Source organism: Cygnus atratus, chromosome 3 (assembly GCF_013377495.2).
Source record: "Cygnus atratus isolate AKBS03 ecotype Queensland, Australia chromosome 3, CAtr_DNAZoo_HiC_assembly, whole genome shotgun sequence".
Classification (NCBI taxonomy): domain Eukaryota; kingdom Metazoa; phylum Chordata; class Aves; order Anseriformes; family Anatidae; genus Cygnus; species Cygnus atratus.
This window is the reverse complement of record NC_066364.1, coordinates 14982258-14995812: the sequence shown is the minus strand read 5'-3', so window position 1 is coordinate 14995812 and position 13555 is coordinate 14982258. Positions and strand designations below refer to the sequence as shown.

Here is a 13555-nt window from a genome sequence, read left to right as displayed (position 1 = left end):
ATACATAAGTTAGGAAACAATCACATCTCCCACTGAAATTGTTCTGACTCTGCTAAACTCCAGCTCAGCTAGGACTTCACAGAGCCTCTGGCAAGAGGTGATATCCGAGACCTTCCAGGCAAGCCCCAGCTCAGCAGCAGCCTTTTACAATGAGCAGACAAGAGGTTAAAAATTAGGTAAACGCAATCTCAGTAACTGGCAGCAGGGCCTTAGATCAGTTTTTCCTAGTTTCTATTTCTCTCAGTGAGAAATAGCCCTCACGGGTTTATTTTAAATTTTAATTATTTTACTTTAATTATCTGGTGACAGAGGGAAAAGACTTTGGTTTGGTTATAAATTCCCAACTTAGATGAATTCCTCTATAAAACACTTCATTTAGGAAATACAGCAAAGGTTGCTAAGTGACAACAATGCAGTTATGTGTCAGAGCCCTTCCAAACCCTGACCGCCAAGAAGAAAATGAATAGCTGCAGGCAGCAGCACGTAAGCAGGGTGGGGAGACGAAAGGGCCATGGCTCACGAGCAAGCCTGTGCCGATGAGTTCCCAGCCACCTATTAGGTGCAGGTTAATTTACAGAAGCTCTGAGCACTTACAGCACCCAGTGAATAATGGAAACCTGTGAGGTGTCCAGAGTACTGTTGTCAACGTAGTTTTGTGCAAAGGGATAACATGGTATAAACTCAGCCTGGATTTGAAACCATTGGCCAATATACAAATTGGAAGGGCTCACACTGTTTATTAAAATTCAGCTTGATGAGTGTCGGCCCACGGATGACATTCTCAAAACGGACTGGTGACAAACACAGAGGTAGAGTTTTGGCTAATCTGGATTTCTATACATTCCCTTTGAAAATTAAATATTTGATGTGGATTACTGCAGATAATACCAATAGCCATTCCTGAAAATAATGCTGTGATTGCAATTCTTACTAAAAATTGACTCTGAGATGGGGTTTCATTAGGCCTGACCCTGTCCGTATGCTCACCCACTTCTCTTTTGTCAACAGGCTAGGCTGTAGGGTTGTGGCAGAAACAAAATGATTGTGGCACCAATGCTTTCTGCAAGGATTTCACAAGAACTTTATTTATTCTTTAAAACTGCAGGCTTTGCCACACCTAAATCAACCTTCAGCCTAGTAGAGCAACCAGTTTTAGCTAGCAGCAACAATGGAAGGGGGTTGTGCAGAAAAAAAAATGTATAGTATCACTTATAAAAATGCTGCAAATGACCTTTGCAAGGTCCTCATCTAGGCGCCAGATGAGTGGCTCCGTGTGCAGCTCTAGGCTGGCTTTGCGCATACTTTCAGCCCCATGTAAGAGCATTCTTGCTTGTCCCCAGACAACAAAAATTTTGTGGTGAGACAAGTGGAGCTCAGCTCAGCGTAGGCTTAATTTGGGGCTTATCTAAGCTGCAGGGTGATGGCTCTGGCACAGGCCTGCTGCGCAAGATGAAACATGGACCTTCTCAAGCGATCAGGAGAACTTTGCTTTTCTGTTTCAGTCAAGCACTGGTGCTTGCTGGCTATTCAAGGCTGAAACTTTTGAATCTGAAAAAGCCAGACCCATCTGCCAAATGGCTCCTCTACTTGATCAGGTCTGTGCATGCATGCAGTAGGTTGGCTGACAGGGGGTAGCTCCATGGTAAAACGGGCCTGGCCAGCTGGAATACAATGCTGGCATACCACAGAACTGCAGAATCACAGCATGGCTGAGGTAGGCAGGGACCTGAGGAGGTCCCCGGCCCAGCCCCTGCTCCAGCAGGGCCACTCAGAGCAGGGTGTCCAGGACCACGTCCAGGTGACTGGTACCCCAGGATGGTTAAGTACCCCAAGCCGAGAGTGGTGTTGGGGATAATTTTGACCCCTGATTGTTGAGTTGATTGTTGTGGCTTTTGGGCCAGGTGACTGTTTCAGGTACAGCCATGGGCAGATGCCTAAGCAGCAGCTCTGCAAGCAATCCTAGGGGACACAGTGCATACACATGCTTACTCCTGGCTTTTTGCTCTGAAAAACAGGATAGAAAAACTGATGCTCAGATCTGCAATACCACTGCCTTGTCTTAGGCTTGGCAGGAGAAACCAAAAGAAACAAGAAAGGAAAAACAACACAAGTGACTTTGATCTGACTGAGAAATACACTCTGAAGAATAATATGTGAGAAAGGCATCCAAATTTTTGCCTGCTTAAAATTTCCCATTGTCTTTTAAGGAGCAAATACTTTGGTGTATGTTTTGTTTAGCTGGATTCTTTTGCTATGATGGTCTGTCTATGCTAACTAAATTCTTGTAGTAACGGCTCCGCGATGCTGCATTTAAAGATTATAATTCACTTATAGCCCACTGATTAAAAAAAAAAAAAAAAAAAAAAAGCTGTATATAAAACAGGTATTAGCTATTATTAAATAAAAATAATTTACAGCTTACTACGGCCACAATGAATGAGATTGACTCAGCCATGGGATTTGGGACATTTTTTTCTAGTTTTTGTTTTATGAGACTGTACATGAAGGATGTTAGCTCAGTTGGAGATTTTCTCTTTTACTCTATGCCAAGATTTTCAGAAGTGACTAATGACTTTGGGTGCCTAACTGGAAACATTGTAATAAGGCCTGAATTTCAGAATGGCAGAGCACCCATCATCTGAAATGTAAGTCCATTTATGGTCTTTTAAATTCAGCTCTCAGGACTGAGATCCTCTAATTCATCAGTACCTCTTGAAAAGCTTGGAAGTTCTGGAAATATATTAAAATCTAAGATGCAATTTCCTCCTTAAAAACCTCTCCATGTCCAATTTTCCATGTCCCAACATGTGTAGACTCAGAAAAAAAGTAACTAGCAATTACTGAATGCAATGTGCTTTGATTTTATGATAAAGAATACATTGTGCTCATTTCCTTACTATGATGGGTTTTCCCTGCTTTCTGATAAATTGTAATGTCCATAATCTTGTTTTTAAAGTGTTGTGTCAGTTTTCTACATCTTCAGTATAAATTAGTGAAGTGTTTGGTGCTGTACAAGCTGAGAATTCAGTCTTTGTTTTGGGATGGTAGAGACAAGTCAGTTGTCTTTATATAGGGAGGAATGATTCACGGGATGTAGCAAGCACAAAAGGCTTGGGATACCTAGGGATGAAAGTCCCTGTAATACTCTTTATTTAATAGACTTCCTGGCGCTGTGCTGCCACAACCCACAGTTATGTAGTGGATGGGTATTACATTTCACTACCACTGCCTTTGCAGTTACCGAGTCACATCTTTCTTTGATATCTACTGGTGCAAACTGCCACCAGCTAAATTATGCCATTTGACATCAGGTGGGCTTAGCATTTCAGTGCTCACTGGGAGGTAAAGTCTTCCCCTAGATAACTGGAGAGTTCTGTCTGATTATCTCATAAAATTGGCTATTGCATCAAGAGCAGAATAGGAGGAAGTTGGTCTCTTAAACGGATTGTAACTGGAAGCTTTTACTCTGTCTAGCCGGGCTGTTACCCACAGCTTAGATTAGATCTGATCTTTTTATGCTTCCCTACAGGTTTGCTTTGATTGTCTCCCCATTTTCCAATAAACACTTGAAGATACCACTGGGCAATTATCGAGGCGGTCCCTGGGAACGGTTCCCAGCCGGTCTGATAGGAGGCACGCTAGACGCAAGGCACTTGCCCTGGATTGATCCCAGATGCATAGGGCACATGGATGGCTGTTCCCAAAAGAGGATGCAAAGAAACAAGCTAATGAGGGGCATGGGAACAGCCTTGTGACTGCAGCGGAAGGTAGCGATGGGAGACCCAAGTGTTCCAACTGGACTGTGAGAAATGAAGGCATGTGTGTGGTTTTGTGAGAGGTGAAGTGAGAAAATCGAGTACATGTCTAAAGCTAACAGGCATCACCGAGCACCCAGTTTTACAGTGAGTGTCACACACAAGTGCCGTGAATCCCTTCCAAATTGACCACTTCATCATCTGGATGGTGAAGTCACCCTTGATCCAGGGAAGGACAGAAGAGTTAGTTTACCTTTGGCATCTTCTACTCTCCTTTTATTAAAGGGTTGTATTGTGTATTATTTCCTCTGACTGCTGCACCATGTACTACCTCTCTGAACCTAGAGAGCGATCCTACATTCATTCCTGTATCAGCTGCTTACCTTCCCAGCCTGTCTTCATATCACCCAAGTGTGTCCTCTCCTTGGCTGTGGCCAGATGAACCACTAGCTCTGTGGAGGACACAACAGAGCCAGCAGCCCCTCGCACCTTTTATTGTAATTGTTTATTTTATTTCTTCTTCTTCAGATGAGCCTGTTCCAAGCCCCAGTATTAAAAGCCAGCCATACTCATGGGAATCCCCAAGTGTGCAACCCCAGACGTGGTCAGGATCTCCAGGACGTCAATACCCACATCCATCCCACCTGTTGAGCAGGCTTCACTCCTCTCCCCCTGTGTGGGCTGTGGAGCCCCTGGGACACTCAGGCACAAAGCCTGGCCAAGAGCAGCTAGTTTGTCTGTGCAGTGAGAGCTGCACCATCCATACTTGGAACATGACAGCCTCTTTTCTACTGTCCTGTATCCTCTGAATTGTCAGCCTGGCAGCAGAAGTCCTCAGCAAGGCACCTAGGGCAGGATAATGCCCTCTCCCTCTCCCTTTGCACAGTGTGTTGAGCTGGAAGGGTTTCAGGAAAGGCCATAGAAGATGAGGGTGAGGAAACCTGTCTGCCTTGAGCTTCTGCTGCTGCTGAGCAACAATCTGGCCAGCCTGAACTATTAGATATGCCCAAGTGCCCAGAAACTTCTGTTCATGGTACCTATGGCATTGCCCTTCAGCTAAACAGTGTGACTTTTGTTTTCCAACAAGCAGAATAACAAGACATATCTCAGACATCAAAGGGCTTGGGACTTGTGAGTTTGCAGGTGTAAAATGGAACAGATTATTATTATTATTATTATTATTATTATTATTAATTTTTTTTTTTGGTGAGTCCAAGAGTTTGTACAACAGCATTGCACAGGACAGGGTGAAATCCACACTACTTATACTTGGGCATATGCACAGAGCTAGTGCCTGGAGTGGGTAGAAGAGAGAGGGCAAAGAGGGTCTGAGAGACAGCACTGGAGGCATAACCAAACCTGCAGTCTGTTGCCTGGCTCATCACCAAGGAATAAAGTTTACCTGGCTTATAGAGAAATGAACAGGATATGACCTCTAAACTGGATATTACCCTTATGCCTCCAAGGCCTCCATGTCCTCCACTCACACGGAAGCAGGGCTTGCCCTGGCAGTGCAGTGTTTGTAAACATCTTGCTGTTACAGCCACAATGGCAAACCCCAGGGCAGCAAAGTTCCCGAGCTGAGGTGCAGCTGAAGGGAACATGCCTGCCACCGCAATCATGTCCCCTCCTGCAACACTTTTGCTGGCAGAGTGATTTTGATAATGTTTCTGAGTTGTTTCTTGCAGACAGCTCTGGGGGCTGACCTTCATGACACAGACTAGGACTCGCAGATGTTCTCGTGTTTACTTGGCTACCAGTTTTAGAGGGATGTCTGCGTGCCTCCACATGCTGTATAGTACCGATTGTGTTTTCATGGCATAAGGCCACGTTGGGGGTCACCCTCAGTGCTTTCCTACAATAAAAACACATGGAAATGTCAGTCACACAATCTGTGCCTTCCCTCTGCCTTCAGCAGTTGTCCCTGGCTGGTGGCCATAAGCAGGGTGCAGGTTTGTGGGATGTTCCCTGGAGGTGCCTCAGCAGCGGACACTGCATCGCACAGCTCTAGAAGCAGAAATAAAATGTGGCATATCCAAAGCAGCCTAAAGAGGTTAATGATCACATCAATGGGAAACAGTGTCCTCATGCCTCTGACTTCTTTAATAAATTTCAGCGTAAGTCATAAAACGCATGGATGCCTGCATCCAATATATAAACCACATTTCTGTCTCATAAAATACGCCTAAAGTTAAAATGTATTTTACTCTGAAATTACCTAGGAAGACGTAACTGATATCAAGTCCTGGTGACTTAATGAGATACCAGTTTACTGCTGTCAGCACCAGCAAATCTGGTGAGATACCAGTTTACAACCACCAGCAAATCTGGAGGTGGTGGTTCAAATCGATCTCCTTTTGGACCATAAAATTCAAAGATGTATCTTAGTCTCTGGAAAATACAGTATAATCAAACAAAAATCAGAAATATACTTTGTTCTCTCTGTAATGCCTGCTGTTTTCTCCTTCTCAGTCTGGAGACTGCTCCAGGTCAGTTTTGCCTCAGTTTCTACCAGCAAGACTGACCTTCAGGAATCCCAGGTCCCAGAGGCCAGGCTGAAAGGCTGGAGCAAGGAAGATGTACCTTTGGTGGAAGACCATCAGGTCAGGGAATACTTGAGCAACCTGGACATTTGCAAGTCCAAGGACAGTGATGGGACACACCCATGAGTGCTGAGGGAGTTCACAGGTATGATTGTGAGGTCACTCTCTATAATCTTTGTTCAGTCATGGCAACTGGGAGAAGTGTTTAAAGACTGGGGGAAAGCAAATGTCGCTGCTATCTTCAAGAAGGGCAAGAAAGAGGACCCGGGGAGCTAAGGGCCAGCCAGTCTCACCTCGGAAGGTGATGGAACAGCTAATCCTGGAAACCACTGCCAGGCACATGAAGGAGAAGAAAATCATCAGGAGTAGTCAACATGGATTTACCACGGGGAAGTCATGCGTGACCAACCTGATAAGCTTCTATAATGAAATCACCAGCCCGATGGATGAGGGCAGGAGCAGTAGATATTTTCTTCCTGGACTTCGGTAAGGCTTTTTACTCTGTCCCCCATAAGATCCTCGTAGAGAAGCTGTCAAAGTATGGGCTGGATGGGCAGTCAGTGAGGTGGATTAAAAACTGGCTGAATGACCAGATCCAGAGGGTAGTGGTCAGCGGTGCAGTCTATTCAGAGGCCAGTAACAAGTGAAGCACCCCAGGGGTCGATGCCGGGTCAAGAAGTCCTGTTTAACATCTTCATTAATGAGCTGGACGATGGGGTAGAGTGCCCTCTCAGTAAATTCGTGGATGACATTAAACTGGGTGGAGTGGCTGATTGACCAGAGGGCTGTGCAGCCATCCAGAGGGACATTGACACGCTGGAGAGGTGGGCTGACCCATTCTGAGGTGGGCTTACAAAGTTCAGTGAGGGAAAGTGCAGAGTTCTGCACCTGGGGAGGAGCAACCCCAGGCACCAGGACATGCTGGGGGTACCCAGCTGGACAGCAACTGCAGAAAAGACCTAGGAGTCCTGGTAGACACCAAGTTGAAAATGATTATCAGAAATGTGCCCTTGATGCTAAGAAGGCTAATGCTGTATTTGCCTGAATAAGGCAAAGTATCACCAGCAGGTCGAGGAAAGAAATCCTTCCCTTTTACTCAGCATTGGTGAGGTCTCACCTGGAGTAGTGTGCCCAGTTCTGGGTCCCCAGTATGAGAGGGACCTGAACATAGTGGAAAAAATACAACAGAAGGCCAACAAGATGATCAAGGCACTGAAGCACCTGTCTGAGGAGAGGCTGAGAACACTGGGACTGCTCAGCCTGGAGAAGAGGATGTTCACGTGGGATCCTGTCATATTCCTATCCAATAAATACCTGAAGGGAGGGTGCCAAGAAGATGGAGCTAGGCTCTTATCAGTGGTGCCCAGTGCTAGGACAAGAGGCAATGAGCACAAACTGGAACCCAAGAGTTTCCATCTAGACATCAGGAAACACTTCGATGCTCTGTGGGTGACTGAGCACAGGCTGCCCAGAGAGGCTGTGGGGTCTGCCTCCTTGTAGATCTTCAAAAGTCACCTGGACGTTGTCCTGGGCAACCTGCTCTAGGTGTCCCTGCTTGAGCAGGGGCTGGACCAGATGACCTCCAAAGGCTGTGCCCAGCCTGAGCCTCTCTGTGATTCTGTGGCTATATCATTCTGTCATACTGTCATTCTGTCAGTCTGTCCAGCTGTGGCCGTGCCTATGAGCAGCACAACAGTATCTGCTAGTCACCCCTGTGGATCTGATGTTCTTGAAACATCTCCCCGAGCTCCATCCTGCCCCAGTGCAGCACCACCTCCTTCAGACACCCCTCTCTGCCACTCAGGCCCCTGTGTTTAATTGAGGCAGCACCTGGTTTTAATAGGAAGTCTGAACAGTAATTTTTTTTTTTTTAGATCCTAAATTGTTTTCAAAGGGCTGGTGCATCATTCTCACCCCCCTCCAGCCCATCCAGTACTGCTCAAGGAGCGACTGGGACAGTCTTTGCAGCCTCCAGAAGATGGTGCCCTGCTGTTAGGAAACAATGGTGCAAGCAGCAGTCATTCCAGTTCACTGGCACAATGTCACACAAAACGGTTTGTGTCTGTCAGCACATTCCTGGAAGGTCACAGTGAATGATGAATGCTCCTGTGTAGGAGCTGAAGAGTTTTTTTTTTTCTTTTCTCTTTCTTTTTTTCTTTTTTTTTTTTTTTTCCATGAATTGCATCACTTGGCGGCCTCTTGGCTTCATTCATTTGACTCCTGTGGTTACAAACCTTTCCCAATTGTTGTGAGCCTGCTTCCTCCACAGCCCCTCTGTGGCCAAAGCAGGATATTCATGACTGACTGGCCTGGGGAAGCTGGATAACTTCCAGCTACTTTCCACAGCAGAGTTGCTCACTTCCCTCCCCCCGAGGTCTGAAATATCCTGTGGTTCTGGTTAGCTTTCTCTCCGGATGCACATCAGCTAAAGCATATGCATCATCATGTGATACCCAAGGTTGTTTCGGCGCAGCTAATTGTGACAGAGGCTTTATTTAGATGCCATGTATAAAAAGATGAGTAAAGCACTCCAATGTGAAGCCAGGAGGATATTAGACTTGATCCTGAATGAAAAGCTGATTTTCACTGGCATGTAGCACTGGAGTTCTCCACTGAGCTTTGCACATATGTCTAAGATGTTTAAATAATTCCAATAAACTATGATGTCATCTTTGCAGCTCCGCTGCCATTTCCTATGATTTGGTTCATGATTTTTTTCCCCTCTGAGTTACTAATTGCTCATGAAGCTTGTGCAACTGAATGGGGCTCTTCTATTTTTTCACCGCCCCCCCCCCCCCCATCATTCACAAAACACAGACCTTCTAGTTTTAATTGGAGAAAAACACCTACAGCCAACTTCAGCATTACTTCTCAATGGGAATTTAGCGGCACCTAAGTAGCAGTAGTCACTCAGCACAAGTTAACCAGCCACACTGAATGGTATTTTGCTGATATGGGGAGTGTCTGGATATGGAGGAATGGTCAGCAAAACCCATGGCAGAGTAAAATCAAAAGAGGAACACCCACATGTGCAAACAATGTTCATGGGGTTGTTCATGTGGGCACACGTCCTTCAGAAGCATGCAGACACGTTCAGTGGTCAGGGCTGATTAACAAGTATGTGTTTTTTTTCTTTTTCCTTTTTTTTTTTTTTTTTTTTCTTCTTTCTGCTTTTGGTTGCACAAATGCTGCAGGGCAGAGGTTCTGGGAGAGGAGTGCTGGGAGCCCAGCACTATGTCTGCCCTGAATGGTGCCAGGTCTTGTTCTCTACCTGAAACCATCTGGCAATGTCCATGCTGTTAAAGTCTCTTTGCCTTCAAGACACGGTAGCTGCATCAAATCTGGCTAGCAAGTAGTTCCTGGTCTAGTCTAGCCCCTGCACTATGTGACCTCTCTAGAAGTGCCCAGGAACTGATTGAAGGTTGCTGGCTGTGACACTGGCCAGGCTCAGAAATGTTCCTGGCACTGCTGTAAGCATTTATCAGTTCAGATGATGGGGTTCTGTTACTGTGCCCTGGCTCTACTCAGTCTGCTACTATGGATGTGGCTGGACAGACTCCTGTAGGCTATGCAGGATTCACCTGTAGGGCTGTTCATCTTTATTTTGGATAGAAGAAAACCATTCTCGGGGAGGAGAAACTGTACTGGGACATGGTGGGATGGAGAAGATGTAAGGTAAATCCTCAGTGACAAGGATAAAAATGTCTGGAATTCAGTAGGAGCCTAAATAAATCCAAAGAGAAATAAATTCAAAGGCCAGACGAGTCCTTAGGAGGCAAAATTTGTGAACTTAACAAAGTAGGAGATATTTTCCAGAAAGATGCAAGGATCCACATGCTGCCAGATTATTGACACATAGGGAGAAACAGTTGAAACTTCAAGATTATTATTATTTTTTTTTTTTCTCAGCAGCAGCAAATAAGGACATTTTGTAAAAGCTTTGGTGAACACAAGCAAATTGCAAACTGCTATCTGATAATGGCTACATGTTGCAAGAAGTGAGGTGAAAGGAAAAGATCTGTGAAATCTGAGGACATTTCATGCTTTATACATTTCCAGAGATTTCATCAGATCTTTCAAGTTGTCAAAGAAATGTCAGGAAATGGAGAACCAGAGGTTTTATGCAACTTGTGGGGATTTTTTTTTTTTTTTTTTAAATTACTAGATTCGGAGAAAGTAATTGGAACTTGTTTGGTTTTACTTAGATTTCATGAAATCCCTTGGTGTAATTGTTTCTCCTAGACCAAGGCCTGCATTTACAGGCTTAGATTTATTTGACACTTGCCTTTATACAGTCCAAGGGCTGTTCCATCTACAGGCACACAACTAATGTCAAAACCTTCTTTGAGCAAAGGTCATTTCAGATCAAGTGAGCTCTTTGTCAGCATCACTAAGAGCTTGATAACAATATGTGGAAACAGGTTTGCCAAGAGACCTAACAGGATAGAAGTCACTTTTTTTTTTTTTCTTTTCTTTTCTTTCCACTGTAGCATTGCTTGGTGCTGCTAAAGGGAGTTGCTAGCAGCAACCTTATCCTGTGTTTTTTTGTATCCAGCCATGGTGGATTGCCCTGTGTGGGACTTGTGAACAGCACAAGGAAATAATGATGTCTACAGGGTTTTGGATGGCCTGCAGTGTGTTGTAGAGGTGTGATGTAGATCCATGCAGATGTGCTGTAACCAGCTGGAACAGCTCAGTTGTGTCCATGCAACCTTTGCCACATGCACACACATGGCTGCTGGGTTTGTAGTTGGTGTCTGTAATTCCCATGCTTCTCACAAGTCATCTGTAGCTCTGTTCTGCCCATCTGAGGACAGGAGATCCTCAGATCTTGCCACACAGACACCATACTCTCAGTGGCCCTCAGGAGGAGATGCCACTTGGCAAAGAGCAATAAGAAGGGCAATGGTGCTGTCTGCATCTTGTCTCTTTTGGGTGGTTCCTGTCTCCAACGGCTCTAACAGAACTATCTGTATGCTTAGAGATAAGGACTACAGCTCATATGACTGCACAGGATAGGAAAGCTCCTCAAACCTTCATTTTGTGTCTGTTAAAGAACAAACTTCAGAGTGCCCTTATGCAGCCAGAGGAGCCTGTAACAGAGAAGATAAGGAAAAGCAGCCTCCTATCTTTCTCAGTGCAACACAGCCTGAGTACTTGCAAGTCATAGTGTGCTCTCAGCCCTGACTCAAGGAAAATGCCTGCTGACGTGTCACAGGAACCTGGGAGAAGTTACTAAGGGCTCTGAGGATCTTCTCAAGATATATTATGACATGCACACTGCATCTTTTGAGCATGAAGGACAACAAAACTTACCCAGCATCAGTTGAGTGACATCAATATGCACTAAGCATTAGGCTGGAGGGAAAGAAGGGGTTTAGCACATGCACCCACACATACGAGTAACAAATAAAACTCCTGAAATTCTTCAAAGATGTTGATTTGTTGTGAACTCTGAGAATTGATCCATGCAAATAAAATCTCAGGTTTTTTTTTGATTCTCAGCAAAACACTCACACACCAAGGTGCTGAGCACTTAGAGTTATTAAAGACGGAGGCCTCAGCTCCTACAGACAGTGCAACTGGAGTTTCACTGGCTGTCACAATCAACAGGGGCAGCAGAACTACTGCAGGATGATATAGGATGGTTTCCTCTGCCATGGACCATAAGCATTGCTGGCAGAGGAAGACAGTCTGTGGCTGTGTCCTCAGCTGTATTCCCAGACAAAACCCATGCTTTGCTTTAGCTTTGTTCTTCTGAGACCCCTGAGAGGGAAAGACCAGGACACCGTGGGATGTATGTGAAAACGGTCAAACATAATTCTCAGTAACCAGTACTGTAAGTCTACACACATTCAGCATTGAAGTCAATAGGGGTCTTTTTAATGGCTTCAGTTGGGCTAAGATTTTTACTCTAATTGTGTGCCTATTCAGGGTTTGAAGATTGGGATTCATCCACCTAAATATAGGCATCTGATTAAGGTGTCCAGGGTAGATCAGTACAAAGAGACAGATGCAGTCAGATTGTGGGTCAGACTATCCCATCCCACACAGCTAACTGTTAAGAGTCATTAGCAAGATTAATCTTCTAATTTGATGCCTTGAATAGTGCCTAAAGTTAGTGGGCAGAACAGGTTGAAGCACCTAAGCACCCAACTGAAACAATGGGAATATTATTGCATAATTTGCCTGTGCAAGATTTACTTAGATTAGGGTGGAAATATGCACATGCTGCTGGATCTGCTGGAGAGGTGAAGAAAGAAAATGATGAATTAGAAAAATCAAAATTAAAATAAACTTTTATTTTTATGCTTTATACTAACGTATCTAGAATGTTAAGAATTTATCACCTGAGATAAAAGACTTAATCATTACTAAACCCTTTGGCAATTGTTTTAATAACATTAATCAAGATGAGCTCATTTAGTGCTAATGGGGGTGTTTTAACTACTTTTATAGGATTTTCACTGAAATTCAGAATTAAATAATTGGGCCATTATTCTAAAGTGTTTTCATCATCCCTTAGGGAAGTCCCCAGTTTCTTTGCTTTCATCTGCTTGGTTTTATTTCCTGTCAAGCATTAATTCTGATTGCCCTTGACAGTTTGGGAGCACCCCCTCCCAGTTATTAGTCTGACCCTCTTCTGGGCAGTCTAAGGTTGGTTGCCCCTGATAATCTATTTTGTAAATGCAGTCATGGGCAGGAAAGATTTAAAAAGACACTAAATGAGTGTGGTGTTGGATGATGAGACAGGGAGGATGGAGACTGCCGTTGGCTAAAGGCTCCAGTGAGTTGAGTTTTCCCAACATCCAGACTGGATGTGCAGTTGGTTAATTAATTGTCCATTTCTGCATACAATATTACCTTAAGCATGCTTAGCTCTTATTAGGGGCTGGGGTCTTTGCAATCTGGAATGCAGGGGCACTTGCTGAAGGCTTTATGGAAGGAAGGGAAGGAGTTATGGACTCTAATTCAGTTGCCTGAATTTATCCTCTTAGTGACAGATGATATGCCAAAACGTGTCTAAAACATCCCTTAACAATCAGAATTGTAATGCAGAATGTACAGTAGACCCTTGCTTTCCTTGAAAAGCGGTTAGATGTCTTAGTTGTCTGAAACAACACTAAATGTTTAGGCAGTTGCATTGAACCCTAGGCTTAGGAATCCATTTGAGATTAGGACACTCCATGTGCTCATGTATACCCATCTACACGCAAGCTAGGTATCTAGACTCACATTAGAGTTAGTGGAGATCTA

General features: G+C 44.5%; 1 protein-coding gene and 1 long non-coding RNA gene across 3 annotated transcripts in view; one reads left to right on the top strand and one right to left on the bottom strand.

The window, feature by feature from the left end:
- Positions 1–13555, bottom strand: part of ROCK2 (Rho associated coiled-coil containing protein kinase 2) — a 555405-nt gene that overhangs the window by 334633 nt on the left and 207217 nt on the right. The window lies entirely within an intron of this gene.
- Positions 1423–8885, top strand: LOC118255949 (uncharacterized). Of its 2 annotated transcripts, none has more exons than XR_004781095.2 (3): positions 1423–1595; positions 3530–4898; positions 6228–8885. It is a non-coding gene; the product is annotated as an uncharacterized LOC118255949 (long non-coding RNA). The 2 variants fall into 2 exon arrangements; XR_007707950.1 differs by lacking the exon at positions 1423–1595 and adding an exon at positions 2564–2645.